General features: G+C 45.8%; 1 long non-coding RNA gene across 12 annotated transcripts in view; it reads left to right on the plus strand.

Annotated features, from left to right (window-relative positions):
• The first annotated feature begins 594 nt into the window (after positions 1-594).
• Positions 595-22,038, plus strand: part of LOC128118285 (uncharacterized) — a 36,914-nt gene continuing 15,470 nt past the window's right edge. For 2 of the 12 annotated variants that reach the window (XR_008221100.1, XR_008221098.1), the window contains exons 1-5: positions 1,302-1,707; positions 2,048-2,173; positions 4,142-11,700; positions 15,542-15,626; positions 17,352-17,514. This is a non-coding gene — a long non-coding RNA (uncharacterized LOC128118285). Of the gene's footprint in view, positions 894-1,298; positions 1,799-2,047; positions 2,174-4,141; positions 11,701-15,541; positions 15,627-17,351; positions 17,515-22,038 lie in introns of those variants that run through there. The other 10 variants (XR_008221104.1, XR_008221110.1, XR_008221102.1 and 7 more) reach the window with 10 other exon arrangements.

The following is a 22,038-nucleotide window of genomic DNA, read 5'->3' on the forward strand; positions in this document are numbered from 1 at the left end:
GGCAGAGGGCCGTGGCTGGGGGAAAGGATTCAGAGCTGAGGAAAAAGCAGAGAAATGCGGAGATACTTTTCAGGTCGGAAGGGTAAAAGCTTATTTTCATTATTCAGGGCTTATTCCCTGATGGATCATCAGGTTATTGACAACTAGAGGAGTTTTTAAGCCAAGAAGAGAAGGAAGCAGAGAGAAGGGCGAGGGTGGGTCTTTGTTTTTCCCACTCATCTGCTTTCTACAGCATCAGCACTCAGAGGAGTCTGTCCTGAGGGGGAGGCATGCTTAGCCTTCTCTTTTTTCTTCTACTGCGATTTTCAGGGAGAAGCAGGGAGGAGAGAGAATAAGGAAATGATCGTCCTTATCTTTCTGTTCCTCTCAATCTCATTTTGGAAGGAGAAAAGTAAAAGGTCAGCCATTCAAGAATGTATTTTGCATTGTTTGCAAGGAAGTTTGACATTTGTTTACTCATCCAACAAACATTTGCTGAATGCCCCTCTACCCTCCACCCCACCCTCCCCCACACACACTGTTGTATTCCCAACCTTGTGTGGAGGAGTAAAAACTCTGGGCTCTACAGGGGCATGTATCACAGGAAGTCTGTCCCAGGCAGGAAAACACAGAGACAATATGGGGGAAGGAACCGAAACAGGGGAATGAGAGGGAAGCACCACTGAGTGACAGGACAAGGGAAGTCTCTCTAGAGACTCTGGCCAGAGGACTACCTGCAGAATCCACGCTCTTGGCCAGGGTGGGGGTGGGGGTGCAGAACAAGCACAAAGATCCTAGGCCAGGAAAGAGCTCTGGGAATTGCAGAAACCAATATGGTGGACCTGAGAACAGGAGGAGTCTAGACAGGAGGCTATGGAAGCTGTCAGGCATTGGACTTTACCCAAGGTGCCCAGGTAAGTCCACAGAGGGCTCTATCTGTTGATTCGTTTAACAACAGTGGCTGTTAAAGATCCTCAAACTGCAGAAAAGAGCAAGACAAACCTTGTGCGGGCATCGCCCGCCTCCAATAAGCAGCATCCTTGTTTTGTCCATAGCCTGCCCAGCTCAATTTTGTCTCATCACGTCTTGTTTTTGAGACAGAGTCTCCTGCATCCCAGGCTAGTGTCAGACTTGCTATGTCACTGAGAAAAACTCTGAACTTCCATCCTGACTACCTTCACCCGTTCCCACCCAAGACTGTGGGACTCGAGTCCGCACTGCCGTGCGGGATTTATCTAGAGCTTCGTATAGGCCATATGAGCTCTCTGCCGGCTAAGCACGCCTCCCCGTAACTGTCCCGCAAACTCTTAATTCTGTTTCTTTCCCACATAAACAATTCAGTGTGTTTCACACTGGAACATTGAATGATTCCTTCAATGCTGCCCTCTAATGACCAAGCAACACACCATGTGTAAAAGTTGAATGTTGCACATAATGTTTGTTTTCCTTTGTTCGAATCAGAATACAAGTGAGGCTCACGGATTGCATCTGGTTGATATTCACTTTATTCTTTGTTTTTAGGTTCTTTCTCATTGGAGGGCTTAAAGCAAGGGGATTTCATACTTCTTCCGGTTTGAAGAATCTCTGTGTAAGCTGTGTGTGGTGAGAAAGCCATCACAAGAGCGTGATGGAGGAAGCAGCAGCTGCTGGCGTCTGTGACGGTGACCTAGCAGCCTGTGAAAACAGTCCGGACGCGTGACACCGGAGGAGGGAAGCATTCGGAAGGATGTAAGAGTTGCATGCCGACAGTCTCATTTTCTATGTAGACCTTACCGGGCTGATGTTTTTGTGGTATACTAACAGTTTTCAGATTGCAAATGTACGTATGCCAGCATAAATGAATGAAACTGCCAGTGGATCGTGCATAGAAACATAGAAGTGCTAAAATTAAAACTAGGCCTGTAGTGTGCTTGGATACTAGGATAATGTAGCAAAAGGGAGTCTCGAATTCACATAACAACAACATCCTCTGTCCATGTTACCCCACACTCCCTGAAATCAGATTGTTTCTAGTTGCTCAAATGTGATTTCCTCTCAGAATTGATCTTCTTCCTTGAAATTCTCACAGATTATTTAAAGTGACAGCATGACCTGGTAGAATTAATGATTCATCCCTGAGAGACAACGAAGTACCTGGCTTTGAAATTCAATTATGAGGAAGACCCAGGAGCTGAGCTGGAGGCAAACACAAGAGGTAGGTCACTTGAGCCCTGTGGACTGTTTTGAAGTCCTTGGTTCTCCAGGGCCAGCTGCCCTGCAGCCAAGCCCAACCCTGGCCCTCAAGAGAAGCTGCTTTTAGTCTTTTCCCTCTTCCTGGTTTTGTCCCTGCTCTGGCCAGAACCCCTGCCCCGCTCTCCTTTCCTGTGCAGTATGTTTTCCAGTGTGCTTGCAGGGTTTGGGTGGGGGCGGGGGAGATTCTGAGCACTCTCATTCACTTTGTTCCCTGTTCTTTCACCCGTGGGCAGCTTTCTTTGACACTTACTGCCCATTTGAATTGAGCTTTCACAGCATCTAGAAGTGTCATTTGTGAAGGCGGCGGCCAGCATCCTCAGAGGTCCCATGGGTTATGACTCAGATCCCCTATGAGCCCCCAGTCAGTTCCTTAGGTCGGAATGTCATTTAGAGCTTTAAAAACCTAAGAGCTGAAAAAGGAGAGAAGTGGGGAGGGAAGGAAGGAGGGAGGGAGAGAGAGAGAGATACTTAGCATTATTTGTCAACCAGCTCTGAACAGCCACTGGTGTAAACGAACACACAGGCTGTCCCTGGACCCAATGGTGACATCAGGGTTCTGGTTTCCCATCAGTGGTCCTTGCTCACTACACTTTTGAGAGGATGAGCGCAGCCGAAGATGAGGGCAATGGATGCTGTTCCTACCCTGGGCACGGTGCTCACAGACATCAAATTCAGTTCCCTGGCTATAGCAGCTCTGTGTAGGACCAACACACTCAGGGTCACCTCTCTCCAGCGATGTGATGCACATTTCCTCAGGTTTTGACTCAGGACCAGTGTCATCACCACTGGTGTTAGATAGACGGGATACCACGCTCCATTCTAAATGGCCTGCCTTCTTCTACATTTATTGGAGAAACTTTGAGGCCCCATCTCTACAGTGCCTGTCATCTAGATAAGAGTTGAAAATGGTAATTTAAAAAAAAAAACCCCAACACACATAAAAGTTCTGATATTCTCTGATGCTGTGCCAACAAGATGGCTCTCTAGGGAAAGGCACTTGTCACCAAGCCTGAGGCCTTGAATCTGGAGCCCACAGTGAAGGAAGAGAACCAATACTCCCAAATCGTTCTCTGACCTCCCTATGAGTCCTGTGGTGTGTTCTCAGGCACACACACACACACACAAAGCAGGCACATATACAATAAATAACAGTAATAAATGCAAAAGGCCTTTTGATGTTTTCATTGGAAAGGAAGGAAGTATAAAATTCCTTCTATTTCCACAAATAGGAAACTAGAAAACCTTTCCCGGAATACTATCAGGAAAGAGCACTTGGTTCTTCATTAGAGGCTCCAAGAATCTGCTGAGCTCAATCCCCTGCTATTGATACGACCCGTTTCCCTCCCAAGAGCACCTCAAAGATCAATAGTTCAGAAGGATGCTGTTCTCCAAGGTTCTCTCTACAATGCTGCCTCAAATAGCATGGTCCTCGTGCACTTGAGATGAATCTTTCATGTCCTTGAACCCTCTTCACTTCCTATAGGCGAAGTAGGGTAATTAACAATTACTGTTTTGATGATGAGCATTTTGCCTTGTGTTAGCCACAGAGCTAAGCTTTTAATATAAGTTATCTCACTTAATCCCTTCAACAACTATTAAGATCTCTCCATTTAATATATGAGGCACCTGGGATTTAGGAAGTTTAAATAACTTGCCCAGAGTCACTTGACTGAATTACAGAAACGTAACCCATGCACAGCCTATATTTTTATACCTCATTCCCTTCTGAAAGAGTTTTATTATTTAGCCATTAAAGGCCCCCACCATCAGTGTGTGTGTGTGTGTGTGTGTGTGTGTGTGTGTGTGTGTGTGTGTGTACACGCGCGCGCACACGCGCACTCATGCTTGTATGTGTGGGGAGGAAGGGTGTGTGCACATGTGTGTGTGTTCATTGTTTTTAGTCAGACTCTTTCTTTTGTTAAATTTCTAGCTGACTTAGCTTCATAGCATTTCCGGACTCCACAGGGAAGTGGACTCTACGCAAGACCCCCAAGGTCAGCTCCTCGGCACTGCTTCCTATTGAGCAGGCAGGAAGTGTGCAGGAGTCTCCAGGAAGCCTGTCAGGGGGAGATTCCTGCAGTTGAAAGGGCAGCACCATCAAGGATCCAAGCTGGCCTTAGAAGTTAACAAGAAATAGAAGTTATAATCTCAAAAATAAAAGGTGGGGTTAGAAGTTTTTATTTTCTATTCACATGCTATGAAATATGCTATTTTATGTTATTGGTTTGCAATTTCAATGAAAGTTGACTAGTCCTGAAAAAAGGCTTCGTTTTGGAAAAGCCTGGTTGTAAACATGGCAGAACTATTTTACTCCAGAGCAAAAGGCCAGCTCCAAGCAGACAGTGAGGCAGCTGAGGTCAAGGGCACTCCTCTCTGTTCCTAAGCTCCCAGAATGCCATCTGTTGGGACATTCCTCTGTAATAAATCATTGAGAACAAGAGACCCTGGGCTAGTTCGGGGTTAGTAAAGTTGAGTGCAGTTAGGGAAAGAGAAAGAAAGCAGAATTGTCTGGGTTCTTACGCAAGGAAAGTACAAAGTGTAGTTTATAAAGGACATGAAACACTCCTTTATGCCACAAATGGTCTCATTGAACACCACACTGACCAGATTTCCTCCACATCTGTGATTATACCTACAACCACAGGATGTCTCTAATCAGCTTTTTATTATGTGCAGGAAGGTGGTACAGGGTTTCCTCTGAGACCTCTCTCTCTTTGGGAGATGTATGCCCTTGGTCATTTCCCAGGCAGAACCTCTGCTCCACAAATACCGACTAGAATTCTCTGCCTAGAAATCCCACCAGTGTCTCCAGCATGCCAGTTCAGAACCACTCATCCTGTCTGTCCCATTTGTTATTGGCCTCAGATCCCAGAACCTCCAGTCACAGCTGAGAGTGATCCTTTATCTGCTTTCTCCCTCATCTAGGAAATTGCCAAACCCTGTCTGCCTCATTTCTGATCGTCTCTTAAATCCATCCCTTTTCCAATATGCCATCAGGAGGTGCCTCACTCATGCCTGGGGTGTCTGTTGCACAATCCTATGTGATGGATGGACGGACATGACTCTGGTCAGGCTGTGTGTGCCATGACTACACACCCTCTAGGCACCATGGTGCCTCAGCCTTGCTCTCCCAGTGTCCATGCCAAGTGACTCAGACTCCAGGGGTCTTGAGTACAGACAGTCCCCGTTTGAGAACGGACAGGAACATGTTTCCAGACATGACAAAAGTCTTTTGGGCCCTGAATTTATGCTAACTACCACATGACCACAGAATACCAAATATTTTCAGTCTAAATTTCTATTAATCATACTAATGTCTGTTCTCTATTTCTTTATTCATTTCTCCAATTCTGTGGCCCAATTCTTTATAAAGCCTGTTCCATTAACTTCTAAGATCCCACTCCAGTTCATGACATCTCAAGTCTCTCTTCCTCTTCGGGTAGCTGCTGGTACTTCTTTAGGAAAGAACAAATTCTATGAGAAACAGAAAACTAGAAAGGTGCAAAAACCTTCAAAGCAGATGGTGTAGGGCAATAAGATGAAACATTGTAACAGAGAAGAAACTCTGGGGACATCCAGGGACTGAGTGGATAAAACACAAAGACGGAAAGAATTCACAAAATCCCCTGTCTGCCATAGTCCTTTAGTAGGTAACATCCCCCATAAGAGGTACAAGGCAAGACAGGGTTCTTAGCAAAAATTATCAGCTTGCTTGCATTGGGTCTCATTGTTCTGCAGACCCTAAGAACTTATTCCAATCAAGTATATAGCATGTATACTACTGGGATCAGGCAAACTGCATTCAACAACACCTCCTGTGTGCTCTGAGGTCACATGCCTAGGAGGTCTAAGGTGGAAATCATTTGAGCTGACTCTTAAGTAGGCAGCCCAGTTTAGAAAATTCTTCAGGAAAGGTGAATACAGGCAGAGTGTGCATCGGATTTTAGGCTGGCGATGCTTTGGGAGGAGCCGTGGAACACCTGCTATTTCTATGTCACTGATCACATGCCACAGATACCTGTGTCCTTTTTCCACACACCCCAGATAACACCTAAAAGCATGAGGTGGGGCCAGCATTCCAAGGTCCTCCTAGAGGGTCAAATGAGAAGGTATGTCCCCTGTTTGGGTTGTTTGTCAGCTATTACTCTTCACCCTGAAGAAACATCTGAAGTTTCCAACAGAATCTCTAAAATTCCTAACAACAGTTACAGAGCTGTACACGGTGTTTGAAATCACTCGGTTCTCTGACATAGGAATGGGACCATTTGGAATTGCCAGGCGTTACCAGTGCAGAGGAAGGGCAAACTTCCTCGCTGTGTACAAATGGACGGGTAAGAGGTAGCATCTCCCACCATTCAAACCTTAATTGCTCTGTTAAGTCAAGACGTATTCATGTAAACAGGATGTTTGTATGTGTCTGTTGTGAGCTTTCCACCCATGAATGAATGACTCACATGAATAGAAGATGTGTGGTTCCATTTTTCCTCCACTCTTTGGAAGTTCTTTGTGCATTAGGTGTATAATTGGCCATCGGTACTTTCTCAGGGGGTCATTTGCCCTCTGGCCTTATATGACATACACATGCTCTACAGAGTCCTTTTCGAGATTGGGATATACCAACCTCTTCAATGATGAAATCTGGACTTGGGGTTATTTTTAGAATTTTTTTCAGGATAAGAATGTATCTGATTTTGTCATTTTCCCAAGAGGGCTGACAAGTTATTTGAATATCACTTATTTGAGAAGCTATCTTTTCCCAAGGGGGAATATATGTAATCACCTCTGTATTAGAATAAAATTAAAAAATTAAAAGATCGGTATAATTGTGTGTGATGTGTATATGTGCGTATTGTGTGTGAGTGTGCTTACAATAGCACATGTGTATGGTGAGAGGACCACTTTGTGGAGTTGGAACTCTCCACTGTATGTAGGCTGTAGGGTTTAGACTCAGATCATGAGGCTGGAATTGTATGGAAGCTGTGTGTGGATTCCGAGTATCAAAGGCAGGGCCATGGGGCTTACATCACATGACAGCCAGCACCTTGACCTTGGAGCTGGCTCGCAAGCCCCAATCTAAATGTTTAACATGTACAGAGTTCTAATTCCTTGATTCCACTGATTCTTAAATGCATCCATGGTTCTTACAGAAGATTGATTTATTTTATTGCTTCTTATTTCTTTCCTTCCCAGTGAATTTCAGCATCCTGTTACCTGACTTTATGGAGAGGAAGAAAGACAGAGAATGCATACGTGTACATGTTTGAGGGTGTGTTTGTATGCATTTGTGTGTTTGAGGGTGTGTTTGTATGCATTTGTGTGTTTGCATGTTTGTATATGAGTATTTGCACACATGTGTCTTAACTACCAGTACACTAAATTCAGATATGAACCTGGAGGAAGCTGTATGTTGATAACTGAAACATTTCCATCCCCTTAAGTCTTCCTGGGGCATAGCAATAGGTTGCGATAGTTTTTAAGCCATTATTTTTGAGTTTATTCTCATGCATTTTACCTTGTAACTCCACAGCTATTGGGGCCATTCTCATTGGTTATGCATGCTGATAGGCTATTTGTGACTATAAAGGGCTATTGATTTGGGCATGTTAACTTTATATTCTGGTAATTGATTACCTTTTTTCAATTAGATGAGTTTTATCATTAATTCTTTGGAGAGAGTTCTTGGTATTTTATTATGTCAGCTGAGAAAATTATATTGTTTTGCAGCCCTGTTGCCTTTAATTCTTTACTCTAATCCAATAACATTGGCCAATACTTCTAGAACAATATTAAATGGTGGTAAGTCAGTAGGGATCTTTATTTCTCACCTTCAAAGGAATGGCTGTAGTGCATCCCAGCTGGGACTGATTCTGAAATTAAAATTAGGGTGCAATAGCTAAGATTTTTCTTTTTTCTCTGTCTTCATCCCCACTTTTTTTTTAATTATTATTTTGGAAACAGCATCTTGTGGTGTATCCCAGTCTGGCATGACAATCATTATGCCTCAGACTCCTCAGTTTTTGGATTGTCAGTGTTCATCACTATGCTTCCCTTTATATACATACATACATTCATACATATATATACATATATATGTATATATATACATACATACATATATATACATATGTATGTATATATATACATACATATATATTAGAGATTTATATTGCCAGTGCTATTTTTTCAAGATATTTTATGAAGAATGGAATGGATTTTGTTGATAACAATTTTCTACATTTTTAGAAACAGTTATCTAATTTCTCTCCTTACATCTAATTGTACCATAAAAGATATTAGTAAGCATTCCTGGGTAATCCTAGCACTTGAGAGGCAGAGGCAGGGGAATTATGCCAAGTTGATGAACAATCTGATCTTTACAGTGAGAACCTGTCTCAAAAAGCATTTTTAAAAATTCTTTTCTAATATGGAACTTGAGCCACAAATTGCCACAGTGAATGATTTTGGAATTTCCCATCACCATTAACAAATGAGCTTGATCCATTGTCCCTTGAGGGTTTCTTCCATTGTCTATGATCCAGGCATGAAAACAATGTGGACATGTTCTTCACATCTGTTTCCTGAAACTTACACATGTTTTAATGTGCTCAGCATCTCCCTCGGACACTGTCTGGATCCTATAAGAAGCATCACTTGGGACACATTTCTATTTCTCTTGTGAAACTGTTTACACCTCTTATAACTATTAGCAGCCATTCTAGTAAACTGAGTTGTGCTAAGACAGACCACTTCACCGGGCTTCTCGAGGTTATCGGCTATGTTGGTGCTCATCTAGGATTTCTTCTGTTCTCTGTAGACTCAGGCACTCCTTTATCTTCTGTTTTGTAAAAATTTGTCCACATTTTCCATGTTTAAATCAATATTTTTGTTTTTTCAAGACAGGGTTTCTCTATGTAACAGCTCTGGCTGTTCTGGAACTCGCCCTGTAGTCCAGGCTGCCCTTGAACTCACAGAGATCCACTTGCCTTTGCCTTCTAAGTGCTGGGATTAAAGGCATGTGACACCATGGCCCAGCAATGAAGCGTTTTTTATATTCACAGTTTAGGAACCATTTCTACTTATGAACACAATCCAGCGCCATTGCTACCTTTTTATTATGTCATGTGCTCCTATTTTCCCTGAGTATCATCAACTGTTCTTCAATGCTGTGCTTCTCTGTCTTGACACTGTGCTTTCTTTTATTGGATTGTGGAAGGCTAGGATTCAGTCTCGTGCTGTGCAGCTCAGGCTGGCCTCAGACTCTCTCTCCTCTTGTCTCACCCCCACCCCACTGTCTGTGGAATCACAGTGTGTGACACATCACACAGCTTCTACTTTAAACTTTACCTTTTTCTTCTAAGCGCCTTCATTCCTACCTTCAGATGCTTCTTTTAATCTTTTAAGGTTTAATGGTTAGCCACAGTTTATTTCTGTTTCCCAAAGTTGTTTTTTTTTTTAACTATTTTTACTAATATGTAAGTGTGTTCCTCCATGTGGGTTTGTGCACAGGAGTTTTAGGTGCCTACTAAGGACAGAGGTATTAGAGCCCCCCTGGAGCTGGAGTTCCAGGTGGTTGTGTGCTGTTAATTGTTTTTGCTCTTTTGGAGGACCTACCACCCAGCTCCCAAATAAATGACATGTGGAGGTTCATTCTTAATTATGAATTCCCAGCCTTAGCTTGGCTTGTTTTTTCTAGCCATCTTTTCTAACTTAAATTATCCCATCTACCTTTTGCCTCTAGGCTTTTTCCTTTTCTTCTGTATATCTTGCTTTCACTCTTACTCTATGGCTGGCTGGGTGGCTGGGTGGCCCCTAGCATCCTCCTCTCCTTGTTCTCTTGTTTCTTCTTCCTTTTTTCCTCCCAGATTTCTCCTTCTTTTTATTCTCTCTGCCTGCCAGCCCCTCCCATCCTTTCTCCTGCCTTGCTATTGGCTGTTCAGTTCTTTATTAGACCATCAGGTGTTTTAGACAGGCAAAGTAACACAGCTTCACAGAGTCAAACAAATGCAGCATAAAAGTATGCAAAACATCTTTGCATCATTAAAGCCAATGTTCCACAGCATAAATGAATGTACCACATCTTAAATTAATATTCTACAGCAGTTGTGAGTTGACTAATGGAAGTGCTGGGAATAAACCTTGGGTCCTCTGGAAGCGGAGTAGACGCTCTGAACCTCTGAGACCTCCGAGACCTCCCAGCTTCTTTTTGTTCTTTGGTTTATCAGTTTCTGCACGCTGATTTCTGTATCCTGCTTTCTCAAACTGATTCCACGGGCATAGGATCTGTGGGTTGTTTGCTTTGTTTTTTAACTATGGTTGCTCACATGGGCCATGCTTAAAGTGTGCCTTCCCATCCACCTGCTCTCTTCTGCGTGGTTTTCATAGTGGGTGGCCAGGGCAGGGAGAGACGGGGTGGTGTGTGCTCTACCTCCATCTCTATTCCTCCTGTTTCTTTCTCTCTCCTCACAGACATGACCCTGGTGAGCACCACCTTCCCATATCCACATTATCTGCAATGCTCTCCATGAGAAAGTAAACATGTCTCAGACAGAGTAACGTCTCACTTCCTTCCAGCAGTGTTCACATCCCAGTCCCTTCCCTGAGGCCAGTGTTCCAAAGAGCAAGACAGAGGAGCCTCAGGCAAGATGGTCTTATCCATGCCATCCTCCTTGTCTTCCTGAGCCCTCCCAGTAGACCATTCACCAAACCTATCAGCTTCAAGGGTTGGCAAGAGGACTGGTGAAACTGGGTTTCTTTCTCTTCTTGCATGGCATTCTGGAGGTTGTGCCATCCTGTGTCTCCCAGGAAGCTGAATGTATGGTTCATGAGCGAATACCAAAAGGTGAAGCTGAATAGACATCATGGACTCTGTGCCTTCTCCATCCAGGAGATTCCTGTCTTCTCCCTAACCTGATTGTCTTTCTTCTTCTGTGGACCAGAATCTAAGCCCCCGAGGACCTGAGCTCAGACTTTAATGAAGGCAGAGATAAAACTCTGCTGAGAGGGGCGGTGTGGCAGCATGAGGACACAGCCATATTCAAAGGGGCAGGGAATAGACAACTCCGGGGTTGCCATAAAAATTAACTGAAGCAATGTGTGTAACAATAAACCCCTGCCACGCTGTGCGTTCTCTAAAATGTCACCACTCTATTCAGCTAATAGAGAACATCTTTCTGGGCTTCCCTGGGGACATACTTGATCCAACTTGCTGGTCCTCTCAGGAGATGTTCTCAGAACTTAACATGGCAGGGAGCTAACACCTACTCTGAGTTTGCCCTTAGATGAGAACCATCCTTTCAGGGCTGAATTGGCTATTCTGGGGCAGGAAGCCACTAAACAATAAACAAGCATTTTCCTACAGACATGGAAAAGGGAAGGGAACTAACAGTGCGGGCACTCTAAGGCTGGACATGCCGTCTGTTTTTGCTGCCGTTCTTTCTGTTAAACAGGAGACAGCAGACGCACCCTTCCCAATGCAGAAGATGTCCTAAGGTAATATTTCTGGGGTGGGGCTTCATGGTCACTGTGAACTTCTTCTCTTTTCCTCCCTGTCAGTGTAGAGTCCATGACGCTGGCAAAGTGACCCGTCAAGCTAATGGGGAAACCATTTTCTGCCTTCCTTCCTCTGATTTTCTTCACCATCCACCCTCCCCGCTATTACCCCAACCCACCTCGGTCCTTGGGGCTTGCCTTTGGTTCTCAACAGCAGCAATGACTGTATCCTAGTGAAAAGGGGTGACAGATCAACTATTGCCCACCCTCAGCAGCGTGAGTAAAGCCCTTATTAGAATTCGGGAGCTGCAGCTGGAACTTCCAGCATGGGACAGGAGATAAAGTTCAGTATTGTTAGCTCCCAAGTGCCTCGGACTTCCTGGCAAGGACAGGGAATTACTCAGTCATTTATGCAGGCTTTCAGAAACGCTCCACTGTTCCCCAACAAAAAGGCATTCAGGGAGAGAGTGGGGGCTCCTCCCGCCGGGCCTGGAGAGTGGCTTTGGGCCTTGAATGGATGCTTCGTCCAGTGTCAATGGCCCCTGTGGGAAAGGCAGTGATGTCACCACAAATGCATTTAGGGTTTTGCTCTGCCATCATTCACTGATCCCCTTCCCTCTACTGTTCCTGCCCTGCTTCCCCTCGCTCTCCCTCCTCTCTCCTTCCCCTCTCCTCTCTATCCCCCTTCTCTCTCCCCCTCCCCCTTTCTCCTGTCTCCCTCTCTCTCCCCCCACCCTCAATTTCTTTGAGGCCAGTACTTTCCTCCAAGGGAAGCTCTAATCCACCAAAGGCCCACCCACATCAGTGTTCCTGCCATGGCAACACCAGCTTCCTACACTCTTTCTTTTCTTTCTGTCTTTTCTTTTCTTTTTGCATAAAAAATGTAGAAGAGGCTTGAAAGAGAAAAGAAGAAGAATGAGAGGGGAAGAGAGCCAGTTTGGCCCCGCTTGGGGTCAGTGCTGGATGGGAAAGGACAGAAGTAAAGAAGGGATAAAAATGATGGGACCCACGAGTGAGAATAAGCCAAAGCCTTTGAGGAGCAAAGTGTAATCCTTCACTTTCAAAGCCTCCAAACGCCTGTGGCAGCACCAGAGACAGATGAGCCAATGCACAACAGAAGAGTGATGAAGTTTTCGCAAGAACTAAGATCCCACTTTCAAAACAGTGCCCGATCCCAACATCTCAATTTGGCTCCTTCGGAACTCGGCCCTGTCCTCAGAAGGGAAGAAGAAAGCCTTCAAAGGGGCTTTAGTCTCTGTGACAAGACAGAGAATAAGCTGACGCATGTCTTAGGATGTCCAGAACCCAAGCTCTACTGGAACTTGGCTGCAGAAACCAGTCCCCACGATGTTAGCTGTGTCTTCTCACCCATCACCACCAATTGCTACAAAGACCTGGTCATCAGAACTGGGCTTTCTTCCCTCTGGGGGCACAGCTTTACCCCAATTTCCTGAAAGAACTGAAACGTGTCATTTATGATATATTTCCCCTGCATTTCTCAAAAGTTGGATAAAGCAACCTGAATGACCATTGTTCCCATGAAAGCCAGAGCTAGTAGGTGAGGCCGGATTGTCCCCTGCACACGCCAATCCACACGTTCCACTCTGCCGTGCAGGGCACCTTCTGGCTGGGTCTTTGGCCACAGGCAGTGACTCTTTCCTTCCTGCCTTCCCAAGTAGCTAATCAGCCATGGAGAAAGCATCCTGTCTCCATAGGGTGGCACAGATCCTCAAGACCCAGTATCCTTGAATGATTCCTAAGTGCAAGGGCAAAGTGCCCCGGAAGGCAACAGCTTGTCTGGAGGGGCTACCGACGGGAACTCATTGGAAAGAAGAGAGAGGGAGGAGACAAAAACAGGCTTCTGGGAGGACACCAGCTTCATGGCAGGTCTGCAGGCTGGAGATGTGGACATGGAAAACGTCCATCTACAAAGCACAGTGTAATCCCCTGTCTCTTCTACTGCTTTTTCCCATCATGTGCGGTCTGCACTCCAAGCCCTCTGATGAGGTCCATTCTGATGCTTCTCACTGTCTTCCAGATGTTGAAATAATTTCACTTCCTTCCTCCCTCCATCCCTGTTTTTTTTTTTTTTGTTTTTTTTGTTTTTTTTTTTTTTTTTGGCAAGTGTGTATTCAATGTATTCACATATGTTCATGTGTGTTTAGTCCTAGAGATTGACCTCAAGTATTATCAGGTGCCATCTACATGGTTTTTTAAGACAGGCTATCTCAGTGGGGCCTAGTCTGGCCACAAAATATAATGGCCAGTAAGCCCCAGGGGTCTGCCTATTTCTACTTCCCCAGTGCAGAGAGGAGAGGTATGTGCCACACAGCCAGTTTTGTATATGGCTGCTGGGGTTGAATTCAGGGCCACATGACTGTGTGTATTGCTACCTCACCAGCACTTGTAGTTCAGTTGCATACCCCCTCCCTCTCTTCCATGCTCATGCTCTCTCTCATATATGCTCTCTCCTCCTCCTCTTTCCTACCCTCCTTCTCTCTCCTACCCTCCCCCTCTCCTACCCTCCCCCCTCTATATATATACACGGGTGTACATGTGTGTGTCCTGTAAAGGTGTATATCCAGGGTTGTGTGCACATGCCAGGAGAGCACAGAGGACAACCTCCTCTGTCATTCCTCATGTGTCCAGGGGTTGTCTAGCTTTCTTTTCTGAGACAGCATCTCCATTCACCTAGACACCATCAAGTAAACTAGGCTGGCTAGCCTGGCCTGTAAGCTCCAGATCTGTCTCTCCTCCTCCCCAGCACTGGAATGATAAACATGTTCCACCATGACTAGCTGTTCACAGGGATTCTTAGGCTCAAACTCGTGTCTTTACACTTGCAAGGCAAGCACTTTACACACTGGCCTCTCTCTTCCTAAGCCCCCGATAATTACATGTTTATCCGTCAAAACATGCGCTCCAGTAGAATGCTGCTCTCACGAACAAGCAAATCACATCTCATCAAGGTTTTGTCAGAGCAATGGGACTAGCACAAAGATTGACAGTCGCATAACAGAGGCTCTTGCGGAAGGTCTTTAGCCGCTCCCCCTCCCCAAAGAACCAAATATGGCATACTCTAGTTCACTGAATGTCTCTAGGAAGACACTTCTGCTTCCCTGCCTATGCCTGGCCATACTCTGGGCTCCTGCCAGGGATCCTCCTGCTGGCATGTCTCTCCTTGGGTGTGGCTCTCCAGATGTCCCCCTATCAACTACTTTCTTCAATGGATACTTAGCCAGAAGATACCCTGTCTCATCTACCTTCACTCCCCCATGGAATCACCACAGGCTGATTTCTGGCTCTCCTTGAATTCACTCCACACTCTGAGTCAGAGTCCCAGATGTATCCTTCATCCAAGGATTCTTAGAGTGAGATCCAGGAGCTAGTTTATCTCTCTCTCTGACCCTCGGAGACCTCTGTGGGAAGTACACAGATACTTCTACCATCCCTACTTCTTGTGGCCCCCAAATGAGCCCAAATATCCTGAGAGTGAGCAAGCTCCCAAACATGTGCTGTGATGCTGCCTCTTTCCTGGAGGCACTCTGCATGTTACGCTTACCATTTCATGGAACCACTGTGTCCCTTCCTTCTCATGGGCAGCTTGGACAGGGTTTGCAAAGATAGTCTTTATTCCATACCCCACAGGAGAAAGTAAAGAAGCAAGCTATCAGATCTCTCACATGAAGCCATGGGACTTTTCCACGTGTCTCACTGTCCCTTGGACAGGGTGTTTTGAGATAGAGGAAAGAGAGTATGTGTTCCCCTTCAAGTCCACTTACATTCAGTGCCTCTCTCTTCAGTACACAGGGGTATTAACTGCCTTAATTTTCATGTCTAGAGCTCCAGCTGAAATTCTGCAACAGAAAATCCATTTCACAATGCTCCTACTCTAGAAGTGTTTGTTACCGCACACAGAAGACATCGTAAGTTCATTTGGTTCTAGAAACATCTTTGTCCAATAAGCAGCTGTCGCTCTCTGCCGCTGTTGTGTGTGTTATTCTGTTTCTAGCTGTCTCACTGGTACCTTTACTTCTCCTGAATTTGCTGATTTCCTACTGGGCAATAGCACCCCCTTCACTTCAATCCATGAGGATTGGCTGGAGACTCCAATGAGAGCTTAGCTCCCTGAGTACACACTTGCCATGTGGTCTGCCCTGCTCTAGAGAAGGTGAGCTGCAAGGCCGCAGCAGGATTCTTCAGTAAGGACCCTATCTGTTACTGCTGCTGTCACTGTTGGCATTGGGCACAGTGGACATGTGATGGTGTTTGCTGAGAGCCATCTTGTGTCTGTAGTTGGGTAAGAAGAAGGCGGCACCAAGGAGAACTGAAGTCAAGGGATCAGAGGAGTGCATGGTCCAGAATGCACTGCCCCAGACATGCTCATACTTTTTCTAAATATGAGCCAATAAATCACAACCCCCTCCCTCATTTTTCTTGTCAGAGAGCCCATGTGTGGACTTTCTCTGCTGATGGAACTAATCTTCAACATTCTCCCATATGCAAAGTCTTTTAAGTTATTTTTAACTCATCAATCATCCCTCTAGTACCCGGTTATTGAATTCTGTCATATTTTCCTTTGAAAGACCTTAGACAGCTGATTTTCTCTTGCTGTTATCTATCACTAGTACTACACTGATCCAATTTCCCCAGTCAAACCCATCTGGATTACAATAATATCCAAACCAACTGCCAGGTGGGAATTGGTCCCCTGCTCCTCAGGCACCCTGATTTTTCTTAAATCTCTAGAGTCTTCATTGGTCTCTCACTTTGTGCCCCTCGGCCTCTCCTCTCTTGGCAAGCAAGATCCCTGGTATGCTGGCCCCATTCTCTCCACAGTCTGACTCTCATTAGTCAACTCAGTCACACCAGTGTTGGCTCAGCAGAGGCTGTGCACAGGCTTCCTTAGGACTCCCTTGACAATAGCCATGGCACTGATGACCACAGCCTGGTCACTTCTTCCTGCCAACCTATGGCACAGAGTCTCCAAAGAAGAATGAGATTTTCTTCAGAGTGGAATAGCACCATAGCAGGAATGTGTGCGTCATCGTGAAAAGAAGGCTGAGGCAAAGGGAAGGCTGTAAAGGCAAAGACAAGAAAGGTTAGGTAAGATATCCTGGTCCACTGAATTAACAGCACGGGAGACACCATCCAAAATTGAACCAGGACTTCCTGGGCTGAAGTGTTTTCTGCAAGAGTGGCATGAACATCATGGAGGGCAGCTGGCTGTGGAGTCTCCTGTGATGGCTTTTGCTGTCACGGATCTACCACGGCATTTCTCCTTCCATCACTTCCAAAGCGTATTCATTCCTGGTGTTGCTGTTAGGGCAACATAAGTGGTTCCATTGGATTCTGTTGACTAAGACAGTCCGTCCCAAGGAGGCACTGGGTACCCTCTGCCTGGGGATCATTTTCTCATGGGCCTGGCCAAGATTTCCTCATGACAGTGTAGTGGTTTGAAGGTATCGCATGTCCTTTCTGTCTTTGCTGATAGGTTCCTTGCAGGTGCTTCTAGCAACTCTTTCTTCCCTCCTCATATTTCTCCACAGATATTTCCCCAAAATCCTGTTGTATATTATGCATTTTTTAAGAGTCCTGAAATTTTGCACACCAAAGGCCAAACAGGTTTCTTTGTGGATGTGTGTCCGCAGGAGGGAGAACGCAGTCATCAGAGAGTGAAGTGCAGAGGCAGGCCTAAGCAAGCTTGCTACAGGACGTAGATTCCCCATCCTCTGCGACTCTGGATCTACAGGAAGGAGGCGCCAGCTCCCTTTGCCCGGGGGACACAGAGAAGACCCCACGGATAAGCTATAGGTGAGGCCTGATCACAGCAAACTTCCTGCCCAGAGGCCGGGCCGAGAAAAGAGAAATCACAGCCGTGATTGGAGAGTTAATCTTGCTTTCTTACAACTACGACGGAGGAGAACATGCGTGGGACCACAGTGTCCCTTGGCTGTCTGGCCCTTCTCCAGCCCAGCAAAGAGAAACCCTCCAGGGGGAAGGTGTGACTGCCAAGGGGCGAAACACTGCAGAAAGAAGCTTTAGCATTGCCACCAGAGAAGCCGCATTTCGGGAGAGTTGTGTCCCCTTAAAATATGTGAATGAGGCTAAGGGGATGGCTCAGCAGGTAAAAAACGCTTCCTGTGCAAGCCTGAAGTTCTGAGTTCAAATCCTGAGTGCGCACACAGGAAGCCAGGCAGAGCTTCACATGCCTATAACCCCAGCCCTGGGGGATGGAGATACCAGCCAGCTTCAGTGAAATGTGGGGTCCAGTTCAGGGAGAAACCCTGTCTCAAAGCAAGAAGGAAGAGAATGACAGAGGAAGATGCCTGACCTGTTCTAGCTGTCATGTGTGTGCACACAGGCACATGCATCTTTCCTCTCAGAAGTGCACATACAAACACAGACACACTAGTGCCCTTGTATCTAAATAGCCTGGATAAGGTCTTTCTGGATGTCAACAAACTAAGATGAAGTCATGAGGGGGAGTCTTAATTTGATTCCACTGGTTAAAAAAAAAAAGCAGTCACCCTACACATATGTGAAGACAGTCAAGACTCTAGAATGACGCTACCAGCTGCTGAGGAGCACCTGGGGATGATGAGGAGGCTGAGGATACAGAAACATCAGTCACTAAAGGGTTCATGGCTCTGGTCATGATGGACTTCTGACTTTGGTGTCAATGGCTGTGTGGGAATTTCTGCATGAGTTTGTTAGGTTTTTGCTATGGCCACCACAGGAAGTGGGTACAGATGCTAAGACCTGTAAAAGTGGTGTGTGGTGATATATTGTGTACCCTAAATAAAACTTGCCTGAGGATCAGAGGACAGAGCCAGCCACTAGCTTAAACACAGAGGCCAGACAGTGGTGGCACACACCCTTAGTCCTATCACTCAGGAGGCAGAGATCCTTCTGGATCTCTGTGAGTTCAAGGCCACACTGGAAACAGAGCCAGGCAGTGGTGGCACACCTTTAATCCCAGTACTGGGAAGCACACACGCCTTTAATCCCAGGAATTGATGGCAGGGTGGAGAAAGGTATGTGAGGCGTGAGGAAACAGGAACTAAAGCAGCTCAGCTGAGACCCTTTTGGGTGAGGACTCAGAGGCTTTCAGTCTGAGGATTTGTGGGAACAGGGTCGGCCGAGGAGTTGGCGAGGTGAGGGTGGCTGTGGCTTGCTCTGCTTCTCTCGTCTTTCACCCCCACACCTGGCTCTGAGTTCTGTTTTTTATTGTAAGACCGTTTAAGAGTTGAACAACAGTGGTGAGTCAGCATGAGGGGACAGCAAACACAGATGAAGGTGCTGAGGCCCCCATCCTCACACGCTGCTCAGACTCCCGCAAGACAGCCAACTGTGGAGCCCCACGCTGCCACCACCATCCTGGCACGGCGGTCATCCTTTGGACCACATGGCCCCTGAGCTGTGCCCAGTGACGGTGCATTCAGAGGCCATGGACCAAGCCACGTCTGCCAAATGTGCCACCTATGCTGAGGGACTTATGAGAGACTAAGCTGAGGCACCATTGAAACCATGCTGCCACCACCGCGAGCTCTTCCGAGCCCTGTGCTCTCACGTGTTTACCTCGACAGATGTCAGCCCAGCCTGACTCTAAGTTGTCCTGGACTTGTCCTTCTGGTTCAAGGTCATGTGCGTGGGGTCACCTTTTCTTTGCCCCTGGGACATCTGATCTGGTATGAGGATGAGCCAAAATCTTCACAGACTCCACAAAGTCCTCCCAAGGCCCGCGTTGTTTCCAGTCCCTTCTAAGTTCCTCAGAGGAAGATGTCCTCATCGCCTCTGCATTTACTCACTCCAGAATGCTCAAAAATAGTAAACGCCCCGGGGCTCAACATTCAGAAATGAACACAGCCAGCTAATGAGTTTCTCCCACCTTCCGAGTCTGCTTGATTAGCTCAGTCTATTAGCCAGCAGCCATGATGGCAGTTGGGCACCAGCCCACTGAGGCCCAAATGAGATAGTCCTCAACTTGTGTTCACAACCCTCTAAGTGTTCTATTATTCTAGCAGAGTCTATATTGGAAAGTAAATAATAATAATAATAATAATAATAATGATGATGATGATGAAAGGTGAGGAAAGCTAGCAGCCTGTGGCATTTTCTCAATGACCAGTGATCATCACAGGGCAGCCAGTCCTATACCCTGTAGCCAGAAGTTTTCCTGTGTCCTGTCTGGCCTACAGCAGCTTATAAAATAATTACTCAGAGGCTTAATATTAATTACAAACTGTTTGGTCTATGGCTCAGGCTTATTGCTAGCTAGCTATTACGTCTTAAGTTAACTCATTTCTATTCATCTATATTTTGCCACACGGTCATGGCATTAAAGGTCTGCTGGCAGCATCTTATTCCTTGGGTAGCTGGATGGCATTTTCCTGATTCCACCTTTTATCTCCCCCTCTCTTGGATTTCTACCTGGCTCTTATTCTGACTTATCATAGGCCAAAACAGCTTCTTTATTAACCAACAGTAGCAACACATATTCACAACATACAGAAAGACCATCCCACAACAATACCCCCTGATGAAGAAGGCCTTACATGTCCGTGGCCAGCTTCCTAGATGGTATGACTCTGATAAGATGTTACTCTGATTGGTAGAGACTGGAGCAAAGCAAAGCTCCCTTTTCCTCTTCTCTTCCCACAGAAGCAAGCACTGTGGGCTTAGGCCAGGGTTACTATTTTCTGCTTCTGACTTAGAAAGCATGGCATTAAAAACTCCCCCTGCACAGCCATGAGAACTGCTTCTGGGGGCTGGGGTTGGTCCTGAGTAACAAAATAAATGATAATTTACTGAAGGCCGATTACATCATCATTACTGCCGCTAAGAAAGTCACTTGATGAAGCATTTTTTACAGCAGATACCAATCCAGCAGCCTCCAGGAAGTATGTGAGCTGCAAGCCTGCCCCATAGGTCATTGCCTAGTCAGGGATGTGAAAGACAAGCAGATGTATTTCAGATGACAACAAAAACGGAAGCCAAAATGCTAAGATTGGAGCTGTACTGAGGAAGCAGATATGGCAACAGAGGGTTTTGAGACGGCCCTTAAAGATTAGAAATTTTACAGAAAAGAGACTAGACCATACCTGAATCCATATGGGATATACCAAATGCCAGCTGGCAGAGGAAGTATGCCTCGGGATAGGGAGCCTGCCAGTTGCTAAGGAATCCAGGTCTTCCTGTGTAAGGACACTGAAGTCTCAAGCAAGAAAAAGAACAAATTAAGAAAGCTACAAGGACTAGGGCTTTATTTGATAATTAGAAAGGGATGTGACAGCCTAACAGAACCCAAGTAGAACAGAATCCAAGGGACATGGCCGGTGGGGGAGCTCTCACGTGGCATGCATAGATCTTGGGTTCCATGGCCAGCACTAAAAAAATTTCAAGTAGGATGAGTTCTCTGGATTTCAGGACAGTTAGGATTGTGTTTGTTGGTTGTTTTGTTGGTTGTTGGGGTTGAACCCAGAGATTGTGCAGACATGTCTGACTTACAATCACAGAAGTCATTGGTCAGCCTTTAAACTGGGACCTGCCCAGCAGGGCACCAAGCCCATGTCATGCAGAGATTTCATGATGAGAAATGAGAGGAAGCTGCTCGTCTGTCTATGCTCATAGAAAAAGTATGCTAAACATATTTCTCACTTCACTGAAAACCGTTGTTTTCCAAGACCTGTGTTCTTCATTTCCTTCTCAACCCACAATTTGTATCTCTTTTTACTGCATTTAGTTATTTCTTGGGGGGTGCATTTGCCGCGGCTTGCATCTGAAGGTCAAAGGACAACTTGTGGGAGTTGGTCCTCTCCTCCTATCATGTAGATCCTGGGGATTGAAGTCAAGACTTCAGGCTTTGTAGCAAGTACCTTTACTCACTGGTCCATCTCACGGGCCTTCCTTATAATCTTAATCCACTCCAATCCCATTGTTTCAAATGTTGTCACTATGTGGATGTGTCTGTGTTTCTATATATACACTTGCATGAGTGTTCTGTGTATTTTCTTGTTGGGAATCACGGAGTTGAACATTCAGAATCTAACAGTCTAACTTCTTCCTTCAGAACCTGTTCTCCTTTGGGTCCTTAGAGTCTGATAATGCCTTCCGCTCATTGCTTGTTCAAGTCTAAACATTGGCCTCTAAATATCATCCTATATTCTCCCTCATTTCTGGTCTATAAATCATCACGAATCTCCACCCTCACACCACCTGAGACTCTTGCAGGTCTTGCTGTCACCATCACCAGTCAGCCTTCCTCATCGCTGGACAGTAGTCGTTCCCACCCATGTCTGCGCAGGTCAGCCTCCTGCTTAACTTCTCCTCTAAAGA

The sequence above is a fragment of the Peromyscus californicus genome, unplaced genomic scaffold, assembly GCF_007827085.1.
Source record: "Peromyscus californicus insignis strain IS unplaced genomic scaffold, ASM782708v3 Scaffold_22__1_contigs__length_63687245, whole genome shotgun sequence".
In the NCBI taxonomy this organism is placed as follows: domain Eukaryota; kingdom Metazoa; phylum Chordata; class Mammalia; order Rodentia; family Cricetidae; genus Peromyscus; species Peromyscus californicus.